The sequence below is a fragment of the Euphorbia lathyris genome, chromosome 9, assembly GCF_963576675.1.
Source record: "Euphorbia lathyris chromosome 9, ddEupLath1.1, whole genome shotgun sequence".
Classification (NCBI taxonomy): Eukaryota; Viridiplantae; Streptophyta; class Magnoliopsida; order Malpighiales; family Euphorbiaceae; genus Euphorbia; species Euphorbia lathyris.
Genome location: NC_088918.1, coordinates 10,306,305 through 10,327,438, shown reverse-complemented (window position 1 = coordinate 10,327,438; position 21,134 = coordinate 10,306,305).

The following is a 21,134-nucleotide window of genomic DNA, read 5'->3' as shown; positions in this document are numbered from 1 at the left end:
GTTGCAATGTTTTGAAGTTTTTCACAAAAAAAACTCTTTTTGGAGCTTTTTATAAACAACTGTTTGTAGTTATTTGTTATTGATAAAATTATCATTCTTATTTCCACAAAAAAAATATATGTTTTTCCATTAACATTATTTTTATTTTTATAACATCATTACCAAAAGAACAAGATTTTATTGCGTTCAATAAATTTTTTATTTTTATTTTTAATTTAGATTATTTTTATTAATTTATGCAATATATTTTTTATTTTATAATTTATTTGTTGATTAATTAAAAAATATACATATTTTCTCTTCCTTCATGGCACATTCTGAGGTCGACTGGTTCTCTGATGGTGTTAGAGGAAAGTTGCTTCCATACATGGAGCATGGTGACATTTTCTTTGCTATTATCTGTCACCAAGTTTGGAAATGGAGAAACGAGGAGATTTTTGGAGATAAAACTGTTTTTATGACAAACTTAGCTGATTTCTTCTCGAAAAAACTTTTCTCTATTATCGATAGTTTCAAAGGAGAGTCCCTTGCCAGAGCCTCTCAATGTTGTGATGTCCATCTCGTGGGATGGAGCAGGCCAAGAGAGGGGGTTGTGAAGCTGAATACTGATGGTTCCTGCCTCAGTAACGGTAAGATTGCGGCTGGAGGTGTGCTTAGAGATGTAGGGGGCGTCTGGCTTTCTGGGTTCTCCCAGAATTTAGGGTTGGGTTCTTCCTTTTCTGCGGAGCTCTGGGCTATTCTTACTGGAATCAATCTTGCTAAAAGGCTGGGTGTTAAGAGGCTCTCTGTGGAGTCTGATAATTTGGAAGCAATCAAAATGATTTCTGAGAATCATTCTATGGGTCTTAACAGTCGCAACCTCATCAAAGCTATTATAAGGTTTTGCTCCTCCTTTGAGTTCGTAGAGTTCAGACACATTTTTAGAGAGCAGAATCGTGTTGCTGATCGCTTGGCGGCGGCGGGCCATGAAGGGACGTTAGGCGTTACTACCCTTCCTATTTCCCCTAGTTTCATCTCTCATCTTCTCTTAGAAGATAGGATTGGGGTTAGCTTCCCTAGGCTAATTCCTGGGTAGTTTGTTGTTATTCGTTTTTCTTTTCCTTTTCTACCAAAAAAAAAAAAAACCAAAAAAAGACATTTTAAATACCAACATCATCATTTTAATATTATTTTATCAAACATTAATACTGAAAGACATTTTAAATACCAACAACATCATTTTAATATTATTTTATCAAACATTAATACTGATAACATCCGAAAGTTGCCTTTGGGATGAAACCTAAAGAATCAATGGATAAAGGGACCTAGCAGTATAAAACCACAATCCAGGGACCATATCTGATATCTTATGGATACGCCAGCAAGGATCCGACATCACGTAAGGGTACAGATCCGCCACCCAAGACGGATACACCTGCGCCGCCATATCACTGTTTTCCTAGAAAATGGTGGTATTTAAGAAGTATTAATCAGTCTCAATAAATGCATTAACAACCAGACATAAAGAATGTATACTTAATGAACATTCAATGATATTAAATGCAAAGACATTGCGATGGTTACAGAAATGTATATAAGTGCCTCAATCCCGAAATATTCAAGGTATACTTTCCAAAATCTCTAATTTGTGCTTACCGTTTATTCTCAGAAATATTAATAACTTAAGTATCGGAGTGTCCCTAGCCGAACCGAACTGCGTCTCACAGGGAAGCATTCGGGTGAAGGAAATTCTGCGAGATATCAAATACTTAAATAGTTACCAAACAGCTAACAATAACAACAAACAATTTACTGCAACCGCAAATAGCTAACAGCAACAACAACACTAACACTAACAACTCAACCAAATATGCTCTAAATTTATCATCTCAATAATAAGTAATTCTTAACAATTCTTTGTATTCCTCAACAAAAAAAAAGCAATTCTTTGTAAAAGAAAAACGATATGTGCAATGAAATTGCGCCAGGTGTAATTGGTCATGCTGTCTCTGTGAAGCGAACGAACCGTGCTGGAAAGAATTCTCATAACCGACAAAAAAAATATTTTTTTTTATTGAGACCCAACTTTACACGTAATCGTTAATTGCACTTCTCATGTGCCACGTGGTCGATATACAGTAAAACCTCTATAAATTAATAATATTGGGACAATTAAATTTTATTAATTTAGAAAGTTATTAATTAATCGATAAATTAATAATTATTAATTTATAGAGTGATTTGAATTTTTTTTTAAAATAAATTTTAAATTACTGATTTAGATAAAGTTTTTATCTAAAATCAATGAACAAATAAAATTAAATGTGCATTATATAAGTTAATTGAACTTAGAAGTTCATTGTATTTATGTTAAAAATATTCAATGTATCATAGTTAATGAATTACTATAAAAAAAATTATATAGAGTGTTGTTTCAAATCATACCAAAAATAGGCTTCTCATGAATCTGTCACAACGAATTTAGAGGAAACAACCACTAAAGACATTCATGAACTTGAGGGAATGATTGGTCAGCTTGGTTACCGCAATCCAATGAATTTCAATCAAATATTGTATTATCCAGGTGAAAACAATGAATGCTCACAAGTCCGAAGTTTAGAAGAAATTGTGTTGAGCGTTATGCAAAATTCAATTAAGGATGAAGCTGAAGATGATTCGGTACCTTTGAAATCAGTCACAAGAAAGGAAACAATTACAGCATCATCCACTTTTTATAATTTTTTGTTACAATTAGACAATGATACACCGGAACTTTTGAACGCACTCAGAATAGTTAGAGATGAAATTTAACTAGATTTAAATTTCAAGAAAAAACAAAATACTGTAGATTCATATTTTGCTAAATTATCCTAAGTACGTATATCTATATATATTTCGCATATATATTTGAGAAATTATTAATTTATAGAGGTAATAATACAATGTATTTATAAAGGGTTGTTCCAGAAAATTATTATCTTATTAATTTATTAAAATTGATCATTTTTTGAACTGGCCCAAGTCGGAACCAGAAGAAATTATTATTTTAAAGAGTTTATTAATTTATCGAGTATTAATTTATAGAAGTTTTACTGTATGTAAGTAATCAAAATTAAAATTAAAATAAATAAATATGTATAATATATCAATAAATAATTTAACGGATAGAAATTAAAAAAAAAAAAGCAATATCTATTGAAATATTTTGTAACAAAAAATATCTATTTCATTGGGCAAATTATTAGAAGTACCGGTTTTCCATACCAAATGGAGGACATCCTATAAATATTTTGACACATATAACGCAGACATATATATTGTCGCTACCCGTATTATAAGAGATTTTATTATTTTAATTATTACGTAGGGTCACATTAAACGTGTCCAAATGTGAATTAGAGGTCTTCCGAGTGAAATAGAAAACCAGATGCTTAATATAAAAACTCATTTAATTGACCTTATGCAATGCTCTTAATTTTCTCCATTTTTCTACATGTCAAAGTTTATCGCACTCACCGTCAAGAACAGCCACAATTAACACATTGTGGATGGGCAAAGGACAAAGGCATACGTGTTTCAGCTTTGGGTCAATGCATCAACTTTGATAAATCTAGGATCATATCCAGAACCTACTAGGGGTCAAAGAGGTGGGAGCCCTCCCAAAATATTTAGAACTGCCAATAATGACTGGGTTGCTGGGTGATCCAAAAATATCATATCCAGAGCGGGTAAAGAAGTCCTAATCAAATTAATGGTACAACTATTTACCAATATATAATGAGTTGGTTCCTCCTTCCCAAAAACCTTTTGTGATGAACTTCAAGCTCTAATGATTAGATTTTGATAGGGAAATAAAGAAGATAAAAGCATGATTCATTCGCTATGTTGGCCAAATAGGTTTGGCGAATTATGGAAAGACTAGACTTGGTGTGTCTATTAATATTTAAAAACAAATATCTGAAAAATGAGTTCGCCTTCATCATAGGCATATTTTGGTACCTTATCTTAAAATATTAATAGAAAGGGTATCTCGAGAATTGAAAATGTGCAAAGAGTCAAAATACTTTAGAATATGTGGGTCCCCGGGATACTATGTCTAAGACCACTAGTTGCTCATAATCCAACACTGACCCCCTATATATCGTGACTGATTAACAATACTACTCGAACTTGGAATACGGACCAAATTCAAGGTTGCTTCTCTCCGAAGGATGCCAGGGCAACCTTAGGAATCCCCCTTAGAAAAAAACTCAGGCCGTGACAACCTTTTTCGATCTGATTCTCGAGATGGAAGCTATATAGTGAAGTCGGGAAATCGAACAACGATCACCACCAACAAAATCCTTAACAACTTTGATGACTCGTCTAATAGCCCGAACCCGTTTTAGAAATGGCTTTTAAAAAATTCATCTTCCTCCAAAGGTCCTGCATTAAATAACACCTTCCTATCACATGCTACTTGCTATTTATAAAAGGGTTTGTGTATTTTACTCTTTTGAAGGCTGATGAATACGAGTAAAAAAAATTTGATAGAAAATGAAAAATATCAAGATGAATTTTTATTTTAAGTGTCTTTTACCTTTTTTTTTTCTAAGTTGAGTTATTTAGAATTTTTTTTCTAATTTGAGTTATTTACTTTTTTTTTTTTCTAATTTGAGTTATTTATCAACATTAGGGATAAAATTGCACCATTTTAAACGTTGGGGTAAAATTGCACCTAACCCAAAACGTTAGGTGTATTTTTGCACTTTAACCCTAAAAAAAATTATCACTAAACCAAATAAACTCTATATCATATTGTCGTTTAGCTGGAGATCAAAAAGATATATGGATGTGCGAGATTGAATTTGTGTGAAGAGATTTTTCAGATTTAATTTCTATTAAGAGATAAGGAATTTTAATTGTGATTAAACCCCAAACAAAATTATATCAACGAGGATAACCGTGGTTTTGAGAAAAAAAAAGGGTCAATTACATGAATATCATAATTATCTATAAAATTACAACTAAGTCATATCACCAAACTTAATTCTTAATATGTCATTATTTTCTATCTATTATATGATTTTATACCATAATTTAAAAAATTCTAGACTCCAATTCATAAATTATAAACCCTAAAAAATATATTCTAAACTTCTAATTTATAAATTCTAATCCTAAGAATATATTAAAAGTACTGATTTTACTGGTTTAATATAATAATCCAAAATTATGACTTGACATAATTGTAAATTGCTTCTAAAAAATGAATTTCTGTGTAATTTTCCCAAAAAATAATAATAAGAACATGGGCTTGGAATTTAATTAGCATTAAATACGGGTGTGTTTGGCCATAAGTCTGGTTCCTTGTATACCTGATTCATGAGAGAAAATTCTCTGTCGGCCGGTTTTTGTGGTAATTAGTAATAATTAACTAATTAATCATTAATTAATTAATTGGTTGATTGAAAAACTTAATCACTAAGATTTGCTACTATGGATAACTTTCCACTTTATGTGGATTATAGTAGGGAAAATTATAAAATTGGATTAAATGGGAGATTTTTTTTTTCCCATGAAAGATTGGGACGCGATCAGGTGGCTAGACATCCCAACTAGGTTGGCACCCCTAACACACCAAATCAACCCGAAATATTATTAATAAAAAAAAAAGAAAAATTACAAAGGGAGGAAAAGCAAAGAAAAAAGAAGGTTCAAAGCAGAAAAATTAAGGAAAACGAACATGTGCAACATTACAAAGGTCGTCAAAGACAGACGATTGACAAAAATGAGGAGCCGAGTGCCACCAAGTGAGAGCAGAAGCTGATTTTCCAAAGCGGGCAAGTTGATCCGCCGCTTGATTGCCCTCACGATAGATATGAGTGATTCTGCAATTCATATTCGTGAATCTAGTTAAACACTGAAGCCAGTCTTGTCTAATTTTCCAGGGAGCCATGGTAGACTTTCTGTTTAGCAAATCAACCGCATAAGCAGAATCCGATTCAATCCAAAGATTGTGCCACCCCCGTTCCCAGACAGATTCTACTGCAAAAATAATGGCAGTCAGCTCGGCAATGTATGCAAAGGAACTAGAGAGGCTAATAGCATAGCATCCAATAACAAAACCTCGGGATTAAATGGGAGATTCAGTTACATTTTTAATCCATTTACTCAACCTACTACATATCTAAACTATTTTTGTGTGACTTTCCCAAAATACCTTCAATATGTTTGTAATTTTACGGCGCATCGACTTTGCAGATTTCGCGATATGTGAAGTCTGCGAAGATAATGTTTGGTTTAGTTGATGATTTTAATTCGCATATTTCTCAATATGCGAAGTCTGGACGTGTTTTTAACAAAATTCGCGAGGTGGTATATAACAAAAAAGGTCAAAACACAAGGCATTCTAACATTAAAATCATAACATTATCAAAATTTATAACAAGATTGCTACAATAACAACATTAAAATCATAACATTATTAAAAAATTTACAGGATTGCCACAATAAACTCCTAACTAATCATTTTAAAGTCGTGACGAATCTGGATGGAAAATGGATTACGTGAAGTCTGCGAGTGAAAAATCATGAACTTTTCTACTCGCAGACTTCGCGTAATCCGTTTTCGCGAAATAGATCGTCACGTTTCAGGCTCTTTCTCATCGCAAACCTTCCCGAAACCAGATTACGCGAAGTGATTTTTTGGAAAAACGAAGAGAAAACAGTAGATACTTACATTTTTCCCGCCTTTCACCATTAAAATCGTCAATAACAATATGATAAACTAGGGAAAACGATGAAAATAACGTAGAATAACAATTTCTTCGATGGTCACAAGAAGAAAGAAACCAAGAAACGAGCAGGAACAGGAAGATGAAGAACCAAGGCTTCGTTTTCTAGGAATAGGAAGATGAAGAATCAAGAGATGAAGAGAGGAAGAAGAGAAAGACATGGTGATGTAGAGAAATTGTGCAGATTTCGCGAAATATAAAGGAAGAGAGGAAGATCAAAGGTCTGTGAGAGCAACCATTCGTGTAAGGAAGAGAAAGGGAAAGGGGGAAGCTGAAAGGGTGGTGATATTTTGGGAAAGTCACACAAACATAGTCTACATATGCAGTATGTTGAGTAAGTGAGTTAAAAATGTAAATGAGTCTCCCATTTGACCAAATTTTGTAATTTTCCCATTATATTATGGTCAAAGAAAAAGAAAATGAAATTAGTAACTAATTTAGTGTTCGTTTGTTTTCATTTTTTGGAACTGTTTTTTGTCTTTCAATACTAAATAAGAGATAGAAAATGCTTGGTAAAATTCTGAAACTGCTTTTTGCAGAAAAAATAACTAATATTTGCTATCTATCAGCAACAGCAAACACCAAACAGTAAACAAGAACAACCAAAAATCCAATCTCCCCCTTTCCAATTCCTCCAAATTCGATTAGAAACAAGCCGGGTTTGAATATGGCGAAACTCGGTTTAAAAGTTCCCTCAGTTATAGCTTCATGAAGAAGCTCGATTATAGCGTGCATAAACACTATCACGACCAAACTTGGTTAGATTTATTTTTTTAATAATAGTAATATTTTTATAAAGGTAAAAATGTAAAATTATGTAGTATTGTATGAAATTTTAGTTTGTAGGTAAACTACACCCATTGCCGCTTAACGGCCACAAAATAAAATATTCTAATGAACTTTAATTCTTGAATATTTTTACTTTGAGGTCATTTATGTGTTGTTTGGTTAGGAGACCAATGGATTTTTTAGAGAATGAAAGCTACAAAAACTGTGATTTTGTAAAATAAAAAATATTTTTTCATGGTAAATGTCATTATGAACAACTTTAATTCTTTAATATTTTCATTTTGAGGTCGTTAGATGTCATTTTCAAGAGTTAGTTAAAGTTTAGTGGCCGCGGGTGTGACAAAGTGTAAAGTTGAGTCATTTTTATGTTACATTTTAAAGTTCAATGGGAATGGGTATAATTTACCTTATAGAAATTTCAAATGAACATAATTAATGAACATAGTAAAGTTCATAAACAGAATTAATGAATTACTCACGAGTAAATTTTGTAAACTATTAAACGAGATATTCATGAATAGCTCATGAACATGATTTTAAGCTCAAACTCAAACTCGAGCTCGTCAATTTTTTTACGGACTGAGTATTAATAGACTAAAATTCCATTTGATTACAGTAGTAACTTTAATTTTGTTCTAGTGGAATCAAATTGAGGCCCAAATATAATACAAAAGCCCAATTTTGGCTAAAACAAACTTCTTGAATTTGGGTTTTGTATGAAGTTTGATGGGTATCCTACTTGATCCATTGAGAAAATAAAAAGGGAAAATTACACAAAAATTCATCTTTTAAAAACTATTTACAACTATATCAAATCATAATTTTGGTTTATATCAAACTAGTAAAATCAGTACTTTTAATATATTTTAAGAATTAAAATTTATAAATTAGGAGTCTAAAATATATTTTCTAGGGTTTATGATTTATGAATTGGAATCTAGAATTTTTAAATTATAATGTAAAATCATAATATATAGAGAATAATGACGTATTAAAAATTAAGTTTGGTGATATGATTTATTTGTAATTTTGTACTTAATTATGATATTCATGTATTTAACCCAAATAAAAATAGCATCCGAATGTTAAAGGGAAATTTACACAGAAATTCATCTTTTAAAATTATTTATAACTATATCAAATTATAATTTTGGATTATGTCAAACTAGTAAAATCAGTACTTTTAATATATTTTAAAGATTAGAATTTATAAATTAGAAGTCTAGAATATTTTTTTTTAGGGTTTATGATTTATGAATTGGAGTCTATAATTTTTAAATTATAATCTATAATCATAATATATAGAGAATAATGAGATATTAAGAATTAAGTTTGGTAATATAACTTAGTTGTAATTTTTTACTTAATTATGATATTCATGTATTTAACCCAATCTTAAATGATCCCTTAAAATTACAAAATCACGTTTTCGTCTCATTAACTTAACTTGTTTAAATTGTTATGCTCCTGATAATTTATGCTCCAGGCAAAATAATAGATAATAACCCTTTTAATAATAAAAAATTATACGTACAAAAAATTAAAATATATTTAATAAATAATAAATAAAAAATATTATATTATATTAATAATTGTACGGTATATATTGTTACATTCACTAAATATCTTTTTACTTAAATTCAACAAGATGTTTCACAATTTCTTTAAATTAACTCTCAACCTATATTCAGAAAATCAATTGGATCTCTTTTAAATCTAAAATATCAATAATTTGAACCCATTAAATCCTAAACCATAATATTAATCTATACATAATTTTGTTTACTCTATATATAAAAATAGACCTAATAAAAAATTTTGGCCCCTCCAATCTTGGGTCCTAGGCAGTGCACTCCTAACCTAGATCCATACCAGTCCTAACTATACTATTACTAATCTCTTATTTTCATGTGGCGGGATCACACACTCTTTTACCACCAGTAATTTAAGCGAGTTGAAGTGACAGAAAAATCATTTACATAAATTGAGATGGCAAAAAAATCGTTCAAATAGAAAAAAAAAAGTCGTTTCAAGAAAGTTGAAATGACAAAAATGTTGGAAAAGTAGAATACGTATTAAGTTAGAAAAATATTGGTTTAAGATGGAAAAAATTATTGGTCCCGTGTGATTAGTTCCAAGGGGGGGTAGGAACTAATGTAACTTTTTCGCTTAATTATGCTGACTTAATCGATTCTTTAAGTTACTTAACTTAGGTTAGGTCAGCACGGTCGAGAGATGTAAGACAGCTTTAGTCAGATGCTGACTAGAACTGTTTTACTTGTGAGTTGGGAATTAACACTTGAGGTCAGCTTCCAACTCAGCACCAAGATTACTCAGTGTCAACTTTTACAATTTATATCCTGAGCAATTTAATCAAGCAACACATACATATATATTGAGAAAGAGGGTTAGAAATTACTCAGCAAGATTTACCCTGGTTCGGCCTCTCTGCCTACGTCCAGTCCCCAGAATCCCTCCGGGCTTTTTCAATCCAATACTGAGCTCTTTAAAGGTAGAGCACAAACCGTTTACAAGGCAGTTGAATATGCAAAAGTACCTTCCTCTATTCATCTACTCAACTCATACTGGGCGTTATAACCGAACACTCAGATTTTCTACCACTGAGTACTAAAACCGAGTACTCAGCACCACTCTCTCAATTTTACAATTGATACAAACTTGTTCTTTCTGGATTAAGAACACTTTAGATGAATACAAATTCAATCTAGCTTTTACACAGAAATAGAAATTTGGTGTAAGATCTTTTTCTTGTTTGAATGTGCTTTGTATGTATATCTTTTTCTCTTGTATTTTTCGGCAATTAGTCCAAGTGATGGACTTGTCCTTTTATAGTTGATTCTGAAGCTCTAATGATTTGAATTTGGAAGTATCTGTTGGATTCAAATGGATCTATTGCGTCATTCCCTTGGTCAACATTCAGAATTCACAGGCCAATCCTGTCGTCTGAATTCCGCAGGCGTCAGGCTTGTCTTCTTCCTACAGGTTCGTCTTTTAGTGCCAGTTTCGTCTTTTAGCTAACGTACAGTTGACCCATGCATCTCGAAATTGACTCTGTGCGTAATTCCAAAGCTTCTGTTATTGGTGCAGACAGTGGTCGGATCTTGTCTTTTAGCAAACGGATCAATCGCGCTGTCCTGACGAACACTCAGCTTGATTTTATTGACGTTGCTTTTGTTCTTTGTTTCTGAGTCATATTCTTACTCAGCTTCCGTGGTCAGCTTCGTCTGCAAGCTTTAGTTTAAAGGAAGACTTCTCTTCTTTGATACTGAGTTTCATTCTACTCAGCTTCTTCAGTCAGCTTCGTCTTTTTTGTTACTTCTGAAGATGACTCTTCTTCTATAATGCTGAGTTATACTCCACTCATTTTGTGCTATGCTGACTTCGTCCTGTCTTACTTTTTATTTCTGTTTTCACTTATACTTATCTCAACATTGAACAAACATATTAGTACAATTAAATCAAAGCACTTAAATTTAATTGCCTCTTAATCATGGATTAACTTAAATAATTTTGTCAAATCAAAATCATGTGGAAAGGTGTTTCAACAAACTCCCCCATTTTGATGTTGGCAAAATATTTAATTGTGGAACTCAGCATTGAGATTCCCCATGATTGAAATTCTTTTTATGCTTCTGAAGTTACTCCCCCGTAAGGGTTGCATCTATTTGACTTAAATTGACTCTAAACCTTCTAAGATTTAATCGAGTAAAATTAAGACATGCCTAGGTCAAATTTCAGAAGAGTTCAATGCTTGACACATATGTTTACTCAGTTTGATACATAGTTAGTTTAGGTATCAGAGTTATGAAAGGATGTATCAGAGCTAATGTGTACTGAGTATGTTCCTTTTTAATTTCGTTTGTTTGTTCATTTAAGACAGATCAGCACAAAGCACAATAAGTAAGTAAGCATCATATAAGATATGTCAATTTGAATAAAGGATGCATAAATATATATTGGTGGTCAGCATTAACAAAATAGAACACGCCAGATAAAACTACAAGTCAAAAACTAAGACTAGCCAATCTATTTCTTCCTGTTAACTTGAGCTTGGTTAGCTATTCCTTTCCCTTTGGCGTTTCTTTGTTGCTGACTCTGAGTTGCGGAACCAGATGCCTCTCCCATTTTCTGCTGAGTTCCAGCTTGCTTTTCTTTCTCCCCCGTTTTGCCATCATCAGATGAAGGAGGAATAAATGTCTCGCGAAGAACAGCACGAGTCAGTTTTGATGAGTATGCTTGGAGTTGACTCGTACTCCCCCGAAGACCGTCGAAGACTGCCATGCCATCGTCCAGAGTGGAAGCGGGTATCCTAATGGTGGCACTGAGCATACTGAGTAGATACTCTTGAGATTTCCCGATCCAAGTTATAGAGTCAGTCAGCTTGGCATATGATTGATGATACATTTTGAGCAAAGCAGCATCATAGAACTGACGTTGTGCATTGGTATGCCGGACATGTTTAAATGTGGCTTGAGAGTACTGCAGAATCTCATTTGTCTTGACTTGGTCAGTATCCATTTCTTCTTTACTCAAGTTGAGTAGGCGAACAGCTTCACTAATTTGCTCAATGGAACACTGGGAGGAGGAGATTAATTCACGAGCTCCGGTCAGCTTAGAACTTAGCTGGGTAAAGAGTTGATTAACCTCAGCAAAGGTTGCATAGTGTGAGTTCGCAGCTGACAAAGTGTTGAGTTGGCCCTGGATAGATTTCATATGATGGACCATTGTCAGCTGGAGTTCAGCTAGCTTCACTATAGATTCTTGCTTGGGTTGTTGAGATGCGAAGGATGTCATGACACTCATCAAGTCCTTGAGACCCTTGATTTCAGTTAAAAGTTGAGTGACAGAGAAAAGTTGTGTTGGCTCAACATTAGCAGACCCAGCAGCATCGGCATGAGGCTGATGAATATCCTGAAGTAGGGCTTGAGCTGAGTTGATGATTCTTCGTCCAGACTCAGTGGCATGCAAGAAAGCATAGGATTCATCAGTTTATGGTTCAAAGGCCGACATTGGAATAGCACCTTATGGAGGAGGTGTATGGTGCTGTCCAGACTTAGATGTGCCAGCTTGGTCAGCAGTTGGGCTTTTGTTCAGGTCAGCAGTAGGAACTGACTGGTTTTCATTCTGCGTTGAAGGATTTGGAAGAGGTGGATCGACAGAGATATTAACCTGCTCAGCGTCATTCTGAGTTGGAGTAGTTTGTGAAGGTGGAGGCAATTCAGAACTGACTTGAGCAGGATTTTCCTTTGCTAATTCGTTGTCTTGAGCAGCAGGAACTTCGAGCAATTGCTCGGTAGAAACAGGATCTTCAGAAGCTTTGGGATCGGCTGTTCCTCAGCTTGAGAAACAGAGGCTTGCTTTTGCTTAAGTTGGTCTGGAGTTGGCTCAGTGACTGTTGAGAAGAATTGGAACTGGAGTTTGGTGAGGTCAGTTATTGGTTCCCGTAGTGGGGAATCGTCCAGAAGGTCGATGACTGGAGATTTCTGAGCCTTTCGCTTAAGTCGTTTGCCTGTGCTGTCCTTTTTGTTTGGAGGTGAGGGATCAGCTGGAATAGAGTCAAGAGACTCAGAAGAGGAGTTCAGCCCAAGGTCAGCATTGAGATCTTTCACAACTTTGTCTTTTGCTGCTGACTCAGCGTGCTTGTCAGTTGGCTCAGCTTCAACTGACTTATTTTGCTTGGCAGCCACTGTCTCACTTGGCTCAGCATCATCTGTCTTTTCAGCATCAAACTGACCTCCAATATTACCCAGTTCTTCCTCCTGGTCAGTAGGAGTTTTCTCAAGATCAATTTCTTGACTTTTCACAAAGTGTGAGTCTTCAGAGATTACAAAGTCAAGAGGAGGTGGATCAATCGGCTTTAACCCAGAATTTTTCTTCTTCTTTTGCAAAGGTTGCTCAGGGGTTTCCTCACTTTCTTCCTCAGGCTCAACTTACCTTTTTCGTTTCTCTGCTGACTTAGGTTCCTCCTGACCTTGCTCAGCCTCAGCTTTCTTCGCACTTGATACAAACCGAATCTTCTTCGGAGCCGAATTAATGTCTTTAGGAGAAGTTTGGGCAGCTTTCCTCTACTTATCCTGTCTAGTGCGATCAGCAGGTTCCTTGTTTACCACCACTTTCTTACATTTCTTGGTCGGCATAGCTTGTGCTCCTTCCACAGCATTAACTTCTTCCTCATTTTCTTCAATAACCCCCTTTCCGTTCTTAGACTTGAGGGGTTGGTTGTATGCTAACCCGAACAGTAGAGCCGTTGTTATTTCTGTACCCCAAATTTCTATCTCCCCGATAGTGCTCACCTGGTGGTCCTGAAGAATTTTCGTGATGAGGGAGCCCATCCTGAGTTTGCCAGTACTTCGTTGGAAAGCACCGATAAGAAACACGGGCATATTGAGTGGTTGATAGGTCAGCATGTGCCAAATGAAGCACTGCTCGAAGTTCGAAGCTGATGAGGCGGAGTTGACCTTAGGGAATATGAAGTTGGTCAGGATGTAATGAGCCATTTTTTGATTCTGACCCATACACGTGTTGGCTATTTCTCCTTTGTGGTCCTTCGGTTTACAGAACTCAATAGGGTAGTCAAGTTTGGCGTTTGTGGTCCTGAATTCTTTACCTTTGGCCGGCATCTTTAGCAAAGTTGCTAGATAGGATGGAGTAATTGTTATGTTCTTGCCTTTGACACTAGTTACCAGATGGTTAACATTATCCTCGTCAACACAGAGGTTGGTGTAGAATTCCCTTACCAACTGCGGATAGGTATTACCAGGTAGAGAGAAAAGTCCGGACCAACCATTTTTGGAGATCCATTCACATAACGATTGCTCAGCAGTTACAAAACTTGGGGAGAACCACCGGCAGCGAAGGACCTCACAATTATTTACATTATTATAAACCTGAAGAAATACCTTTTCCTTGGGTAGTTTCTTCTTCTTTTGTTTCTTTGACGGAGTGGCCTGGTCAGCTTGGGGATTTTTGCTCGGAGTGGTAGCCTTAGATTGGTCATGCTGACCGTGTCCTTGAGACTCACTCGATGTCTCGTCGTAGTCCTGCTGAGCAGGGGAAGCAGGATTTTCATCGGAGCGGTTGTCGTCGTAACCGGCACCGGAGATATTTTGCGAATCGTCAGACATGATTCCTTGAGAAATTTTGAGAGGTTTTGAGAAGAATTGGGATTCAAAAGAGAGAGAGAGATTGAATGCCAGAAATTTTGAGTGTAAAGAGAGACAAGTGGGAATTTGTCCACTATTTATAGAAATGTCGGGTTGATCTGATACGTTGGAGTGGCGGTTTGACCTCGAGATGATCAATCGACAATTATTCTGGCATTTATGACACAATCGACGCATGTGTTTTCTAATTATTGCGTTTACGTCATCCTAGGTGGCTATTCAATGCGCGTGCTAGCATTTATTATTTTACTAGCTTTACTCAGCATCTAGAATACCAAGCGTTTTTGTCTTTTTGAGTGACCAGTTTTACGTAGAGGAATTATTCATGTGTTTAGTAACTCAGCTTAAAATAATCACTTAGTATGTGTGTCTACTCAGCATAGGGTGATATAATTCATATTTAGCTCAGCATGCAATAGTTACTGATCTAGCACAAATCACTCAGCATGGTAATCACGCAACATTTAATTTAAGCATTCTATTGAAGAGGGTTAGACATACCGATAGCTTCCCTTAGTATGTTGAATTGCTCACGAGCCAGAGGCTTCGTAAAGATATCCGCAAGCTGTTCATCTATTGGTACGTAGGTCAGCTTGATCTCCCCTTTAAGTACATGATCTCTAATGAAGTGATGTCGAATGTTGACATGCTTCATCCTGTTGTGTTGGATTGGATTTTTGGACAAGTCAATAGCACTCTTATTGTCACATTTGACTTCAATTGTGTCAGTTTGTACTCCATAATCCTCTAGCTATTGCTTAATCCATAAGACCTGGGCCACACAGCTTCCAGCAGCAATGTACTCAGCTTCAGTTGTTGACAGGGCCACTGATGATTGCTTCTTGCTGAACCAAGATACTAGACAGCTTCCAAGGAAGTGACACCCTCCTGAAGTACTCTTACGCTCTAGCTTATCTCGTCCATAGTCAGCATCAGTGTATCCAATGAGTGTGAAGTCATTTGTATTTGGATACCATAAACCTGCATTAACTGAGCTCTGCAAATATCTAAAAATTCTTTTTACAGCTATAAGGTGAGATTCCCTAGGGTCAGCTTGATATCTTGCGCAATAACATACTGAGTACTGAATGTCAGGTCTACTAGCAGTAAGATAAAGTAGAGAGTCAATCATACCTCGATATAACTTGCTGTCTATTGACTTACCTTTCTCGTCAGCACAAAGGATAGTATCAGTATCCATTGGGGTAGATATGGGCTTACATTCTTCCATATCGAATTTCTTCAACATTTCTTTGGCATAATTAGAATGACTAATGAATATGCCGTTCTTCCCTTACTTGATTTGTAATCCAAGGAAGAAGTTGAGTTCGCCCATCATAGACATCTCAAACTCAGTTTGCATCTGTTTACTAAATTGCTTGCACATAGACTCATTAGTAGCACCAAAGATAATATCATCTACGTATATTTGTGCCAGCAGGGTATCTTTACCCTTTTTCTTAATGAATAAGGTTGTGTCAGCTTTGCCTCTGACATATTTCCTGGTCAGCAAGAAACTGGTCAACCTCTCGTACCAAGCACGTGGTGCTTGTTTCAGGCCGTACAGGGCCTTCTTGAGTTTATAAACGTGGGCTGGAAATTTTGGATCTTCAAACCCGGGAGGCTGACTAACATATACCTCTTCGTTTATAAATCCATTAAGAAATTCACTCTTAACATCCATTTGATATAATTTGAAGTTCATGAAACTAGCATATGCACATAAAATTCGTATAGCCTCTAACCTAGCAACGGGAGCAAAGGTCTCACCATAGTCAATGCCCTCTTGCTGACTATAGCCTTGGGCTACAAGTCGGGCTTTGTTCCTGACTACATTGCCCTGCTCATCTAGTTTATTTCTAAAGACCCACTTAGTTCCTATGGTCTTTTGATTCCTAGGTTTTGGTACTAAATCCTATACCTCATTTCTCTTAAATTGATCAAGCTCTTCTTGCATAGCGTTGATCCAGAATTCATCGTGCTCAGCATCAGCAAAATTCTTTGGTTCATGGACTGAGACGAATGCAAAATTGCTAAGATATCTCCTGAGTTGATTCCTTGTCATCAGGTTGTTCTCAGTAGCATCAAGAATGGACTTCTCCGAGTGTCCTCATGGAATTTTAATTTCTTTGGGTAATGTTGAGTTGTCAGCAGCATGTGTTTCAACAATCTCTGCAGTTTTAGGCTGGTTAGTAAAGGTAATTTCGGGTTCGCTTTTACCTTTGGTCAGCCCGTGTGATGATGACTCAGCGGCTCCATTTTGGTCAGCGGAAGCTGAGCTTGGGTCATCTTCGGCAGACTGGGTTGTCTTTTCCTACAGGGTCAGTTTCATCGAACTCAACATGTACAGACTCTTCTACAACCTGAGTTCGTTTATTATACACCCTATATGCTTTACTGTTAGTTGAGTACCCTAGAAAGATCACTTCATCAGCTTTAGCATCAAATTTAGCAAGGTTTTCTTTTGTGTTGAGTATAAAACATTTACACCCAAAGGCACGAAAGTAGCCAATGTTGGGCTTTCGTCCTTTCCAAAGTTCATAAGGGGTTTTCTTGAGTATAGGTCTAACTAAAGCCCTATTGAGTATATAGCATGCTGTGTGGACAGCTTCACCCCAGAAATACTTTGGAAGCCTATTTTCGCTCAGCATTGTCCTAGCAATTTCAACTATTATTCTGTTCTTCCTTTCAACAACCCCATTTTGTTGAGGAGTCCTAGGAGCAGAAAAATTATGATCAATGCCACTGACTTCACAGAATTCGTCAAACTGTTGGTTTTTTAATTCTCCGCCATTATCACTTCTAATATGAGCTACTTTTAGGTCTTTGTCAGTTTCAAGCCTTTTGACTAATGTGGAAAACATCTCAAATGTTTCATCCTTGCTACTCAACAAGATGATCTAAGTATACTGAGAGAAATCGTCTACAATGACTAAGGAAAATTTCTTACCATCCAAACTGAGTGGCTGGACAGGTCCGAAAAGGTCCAAATGTAGTAATTCCAATGGACGCTTGGTTGAGACAATGTTTTTATTTTGAAAAGACTTTTTCGTTTGTTTACCTTGCTGACAAGCATTGCATAATTGATCTGTCTCAAATTTAAGTTTAGGTAATCCCTCAACTAATTGCTTTCTTGCTAGTTTGGCAAGGAGGTCCATGCTTACATGACCAAGTCTCCTATACCATAGCCAGGACCTGTCCTCCTTTGACACTAAGCATATATTTTTTGAAAAATTCTTTTCTAAACTCAACATGTAGACATTGTCAACACGAGGGGCAGTTAAAATCAAATCGTTCGTTTTTCCCTCGAGTATCCGACACTCAGTGGTATCAAATACAACCTTTCTACCGCTGTCACACAGCTGAGCTACGCTCAATAGGTTATATTTGAGACCCCTGATTAAGGAGACTGACTCAATAGTAGGGTTACCTCCGATAGTTCCTGAACCTACTATCTTACCCTTCTTGTTGTCTCCAAAGCTTACACTTCCACCTCATTTACATTCAAGTGTGATGAATTGAGTTTCATCACCGGTCATATGCCTCGAGCATGCGCTGTCAATATACCAAAGCTTTGACTTCTCAACGCACCTCAGGCTCACCTGCATTTTGAACTATTCATCTTTAGGTACCCAATTCTTTTTGGGTCCTCGTTTGTTAGCATGAACAGGTGAAACATCATATTTTAATTTGTGACGACATATGTTTATGGTGTGGCCAGCTTTACCACAGAAGTCACAATAGGTTACCCTTTGAGGTTTATTTTGTTTCTGGTCAGCACGATTGTGCTGAGTATGCCAACATACCTTAGTGGTATGCCCTTTCTTTCCGCAGAAGTCACATTGGACATTCCGCCGTGTATACCAACACACATCTCTGGTGTGTCCTCTTTTCCCACAACAGTCACACTGAGTGAACCGCTTATGCTGACCAGTACCTTGATACTCAGCATTGGGATAGAACCCTTTCTTAGCCGATTTACTCAGCTGGTTCTGAATGGTTGTGATGTCCTTTCTCAGCTTCTTTGACTCAGTTTGGACTTCCGAGACAAAACCATGTATGACTTTTAGATTTTCATCTTGCCTGGTGTTGTCTTGGAGAAGATATCGGAGGTCACTCAGTTTGACCTCTTCAATCTCATCACATCGCCTGCTGAGTACCTTTATTTTCTTGTTACACTTTTTAGTCAGTGTGTATAAATCACTCAGGGCATTAACCATTTCATTTCTAAGCACGAGTAAAGATGTTACCTCATTGGAGTGGTCCTCTTGGTCAGTGTCATCTGAGAGGTCAGCTTGCTCAGATCGGTAGTGGTCAGCAGCGTCGTCGGCCATGAAGCATATATTTATTGTCTCATTTGCATCAGCTTCAGATGAGGTTGACTCATCACTGTCACTCCATGTGGCCACCATAGCTTTTCTTCTACCTCTCTTTTCTTTCTTTAAATTTGGACAACTTGATTTAATGTGCCCAGTTTGGTGGCATTCAAAGCACATGACAGGCTTGGAGCTATCCTTTTTGTATTTGTCGCTGGACTCAGCTTTGTACTTATCACTTCTTCTGAATGGCCTTTTGCTGTTCTTGTCATTCTTTCTGAACAGCTTCTTCATTTTTCTTGTGAACATGGCCATTTCCTCATCATCTGATGAGTCAGCTTTTGTTGAGTCAGCTTTCATGACAAGTGATTTTTGCTTCTTGTCTCATGACTTTTCTTTGGCTTCAAAGTTTTTCATAGAGATCTCATGGGTCAGTAGAGATCCGATCAGCTCATCATATTTGTATGTGGTCAAGTCCTGAGCTTCCTCCACAGCTGTTTTCTTAGCTTGCCAGCTTTTGGGTAGACTTTTTAAGATTTTCTTCACCTGCTCTTCTTATGTGAAAATCTTGCCGAGTCGTTTAAGCTCATTTATGATGTTTGTGAACCTTGAGTTCATCTCCGAGATATCTTCATTCTCATTCATCTCGAACAGCTCGTATAATCTCATATGTTGATTCACCTTTGATTCCTTGACCTTGCTTGTACCTTCATAGGTCACTTCCAGCTTCTTCCAAATCTCCTGTGCAGACTCACAACCTGAAATTTTTTTGTACTCTGCAGCATCTAACGCACAGTGAAGCATATTGATAGTCGAAGCATTATTTTGCAATTTTTTAAGGTCATCATCTGACCACTCAGTTTCACTCTTAACAACTTTTTCGTTGTCAACAGTTTTGTAAGGCACATATGGGCCTTGAACTATTGCAAGCCACGCACTCATGTTTGTAGCTTGAACAAAGTTTTTCATCCTGTTTTTCCAAAATGTATAGTTTGATCCGAAAAACAAGGGAGGCCGACTGATTGATAATCCCTCAGAGAGTATCTGTGTTGTTTGGTTTCCAGAAAGGAAGCGAGTGCTGTTCTCAGCCATTTATAGGGATCAGCTCAAGATAGTTTTATCTTTGAGTAGTGAGCTACTTAGCTCTGATACCACTTGTTGGTCCCGTGTGATTAGTTCCAAGCGGGGGTTAGGAACTAATGTAACTTTTTCGCTTATTTATGCTGACTTAATCGATTCTTTAAGTTACTTAACTTAGGTTAGGTTAGCACGGCCGAGAGATGTAAGACAGCTTTAGTCAGATGCAGACTAGAACTGTTTTACTTGTGAGTTAGGAATTAACACTTGAGGTCAGCTTCCAACTCAACACAAAGATTACTCAGTGTCAGCTTTTACAATTTATATCCTGAGCAATTTAATCAAGCAACACATACATATATATCGAAAATGACCCAACTCAAGCAATAAAATCTCAGAAACTCAAACACGCGAGGCGCATCCCAGTCTATGTGGGGCGTGGTTGAGACAACAAGATCTGGATTTGGTCCACATGCAGAAGATTTCTGACGGAATGGGCAAACATGCGGGGCGTACTCCACCATACGCGAGGCGTATCATGGGAAATCTGCAGAAAATCATGTTTCTCCATGCTTGTATCTTATGAATTTACAATTTTGCCCTAGCTTGATGTGTATAAATAGGAGTGACTAGCACTCATTTAAAATCTATCTTTATCTTACATCTTGCACACCTTAGACTTTGTATGCACTTTTTGATTCTTAATATAGTTCTTAGATAGTGTGAGATTTTAGTTTATATAGCAATTCTCTTCCACCTTGAGAGCTTGTTCGTTGATCCCGACATTCCGACAAAGTTCCGTTCCATCTCCGTTCACCAAGCTCGAAAGCTCCACCTCCAAGTCCTAAGAGACGGCCTTGAGTCCGGTTAGCTAGTTCCGAGGGTGGATTCTTCCCTTTTCACTTGCTAATTAGCTTGTACTCTTCCTATGTACTAGACTTGGTTGTATTTCACATTTACATTCTCCATATTTATAATTTATGATTCATAATCTCTTTCTCTATGTTTGT